This window comes from Penaeus monodon, chromosome 13 (assembly GCF_015228065.2).
Source record: "Penaeus monodon isolate SGIC_2016 chromosome 13, NSTDA_Pmon_1, whole genome shotgun sequence".
NCBI classification, from domain to species: domain Eukaryota; kingdom Metazoa; phylum Arthropoda; class Malacostraca; order Decapoda; family Penaeidae; genus Penaeus; species Penaeus monodon.
In genome coordinates this window covers 44,410,704-44,413,203 of record NC_051398.1, presented here as the reverse complement: position 1 = coordinate 44,413,203, position 2,500 = coordinate 44,410,704, and the positions used below count along the sequence as shown (strand labels likewise).

General features: G+C 36.7%; 2 long non-coding RNA genes across 2 annotated transcripts in view; both read right to left on the bottom strand.

The window, feature by feature from the left end:
• Positions 1 to 2,380, bottom strand: part of LOC119580354 — a 10,454-nt gene extending 8,074 nt beyond the window's left edge. The window contains exon 1 of the long non-coding RNA XR_005229367.1: positions 2,292 to 2,380. This is a non-coding gene — a long non-coding RNA (uncharacterized LOC119580354). The remainder of the gene's footprint in view (positions 1 to 2,291) is intronic.
• LOC119580355 overlaps positions 1 to 2,500 on the bottom strand; it is a 131,339-nt gene that overhangs the window by 103,192 nt on the left and 25,647 nt on the right. The gene's annotated exons all lie outside the window — the stretch shown is intronic.

Sequence of the window (2,500 nt, the reverse complement as noted above, 5' to 3'; positions counted from 1 at the left end):
GATGATGATGATAATGATGATGATAATGATGATGATGGTAATGACGATTCTGTTGTTGCTTTTGATGATGATGAACTTGATGATCTGATGATGATGAAATGATACTGATGCTAATAATGATGATGGATATGCTGAAGTTGATAATGAAAGCAATAATAAGAATAATAGTAATAATAACAATAGTTAGGAAGACACCAACAACAACAATAATGATAATGGTGATAATGGCAATAATAATAACAATAATAGCAACAATAATGATAATAATAATAATAATAAATATTATTATTATTATAATCATTATTATAATAACAACAACATTAATAATAATAATAATAAGTATAAGTATAAAAATAATAACCATAATAATAATAATAATAATAATAATAATAATAATAATAATAAAACAATGACAATAACAAAACAACAATGACAATAATAACCATAACAGCAACAATAACCACTATACAACAGCATGAGCACATCAGACCAACAATATCAACGGCAGTAACAATAACCATAACTCCATTTCTCTTTCCGCCAATAGGCCAACGCGACCCATTCCCCGCGACCAGGAACGCCCCGAGTCTGACCATCTTCCTTAAACCCAAGTGACAAATAAAATACCAATAGACAGATGGATAAATTGGTAAATAAATAAACAAAACATAGTCCCCCCCCCCAATGTGATCAATTAATAAAAAAGGTCCCTATTTATCCCCAATGAACACTTAACCTGTCGCTTTTCATGAAATACTGACACTCGGGATGGCAATAGCCTCCTTGACATGAGTGCTATGACTTGTTCTCTTTAATTGCATATAGGAAAGCGAGGAAATTAAATCAATTGTTCGATCTATTACAATTTATTATCTGATTTATTGCATCTTGCAAAAAGGAGAAAATGCAATCTACCATCTTTTTAAGTATTCATCTTTATCCAATTTGATTTAATTATTTTATTTCATCATGATCATTAGTATCACTATTATAATTACCATTATTAATATAATCATTATTTTTTATTATTATTCACTATCATTATTATTTACTATTATTGTCATAGCTATTATTTTACAATCATTATCATTAATAATATTACCATTATTATTATTACTATCATTATCATTACCATCATTATTAATATCATGATCATTATTATCATTACTACCACTATTATATACGACTACTCCTACTTTCACTTCTACCATCTTTACATGCATTGTCGTCATCTCTCAAATAATTTCCTTCCAAACAACCGTACAGTTAACTCTCCCTGTCACTCTGAAAACTTTTTAAACAGATACATACACACACAACAAAAACTTTACATCTAAAACAGCAAAGCTAAACTTTCCCTGAAAATATGCCTCTTCTTTACATTTCCCACAAATTGCGAAAAGTGGGAGAAACGGCTCTGACTTTCACCCTTAATACTGATTAAGATTTTCCCTTTTATTTTATTTTTTTGCAAAATGGAAACAATTTGACCAAACTGAGACTTAGCGACAAAATTCATTAACTTATATTAATTTCATCTTAATCATTGTTGTTAACAGTATTAGTACAAGAATCAATTCTGTGATCGGGGTCATTTTCCCTTATCGAAGCCCATTCACAACTGCAAATTAATAAACAAATGAAAAAATAAACAAATAAAAAAACAAAGATCACTTGATATCACGCAGCCATCTCAACCTCCCTGTAACTCCCCTGGAAATACTCGCCCCTTCGCGTAAAACAACTTGTACGTAAATAAATAGAAAAGTTTATGTTTGAGATGGCCTCCCCTGATTGCCATATCAATTTCCTGTAATGATTTATCGCCTCATTAATCGGCTGTTTCCGACAGACGATTGTTTCCATCTGAACGAAAAGTCTTCGAAAGCTCATCCAAACTCCCATAAGTCTCGATGTCAGACGACGATAAATGACATGACATCAACGTCTCGGTGCACACTACAAATCACCGTTAAGCACTTCGGTAATTGTTCCTTGGGGTTTCTCTCCCCACCCCTGCAGCATCAGTGTCATCCGCAAAGTCACTGATGACCCACCAGTTTCAAAAGTGCCTCCTGATTTTGCCTCAAGTCATAAACCATGAATCAATTTCCAAGATTCCTCAAGTGGCAGAATGTGTCCGATCCTCCAGAAGGGACGCTAGATGGAGCACCGACGTCCCTGGAAGGCAGAGAAGGCCCGACCCCTAAGGTCATGCACCCAGGACGCGGGCCACGCCAAGGGGTCGGTCGGTCGGTGGGTCGAGGGCAAGCGGCGGCGCGTCCGTTTACCTCACGTAGTTTGGGGACGGTACGAGAGCGGTGGACGTGCGTGCGACCGCCGCCTTCTCCAGTGCCTGACTGAAAAGGGTCTCGGCCGCCTCGCCCCCTCCCTCCCCGTCTACTAACCCTGCCCCCCCCCCTTCTCCACCCAACCAACCTGCCGAGGTCTTGTGATGCTGCCGTTGTTTCTTCGGATTATCCCTCCTATCACTCTATCT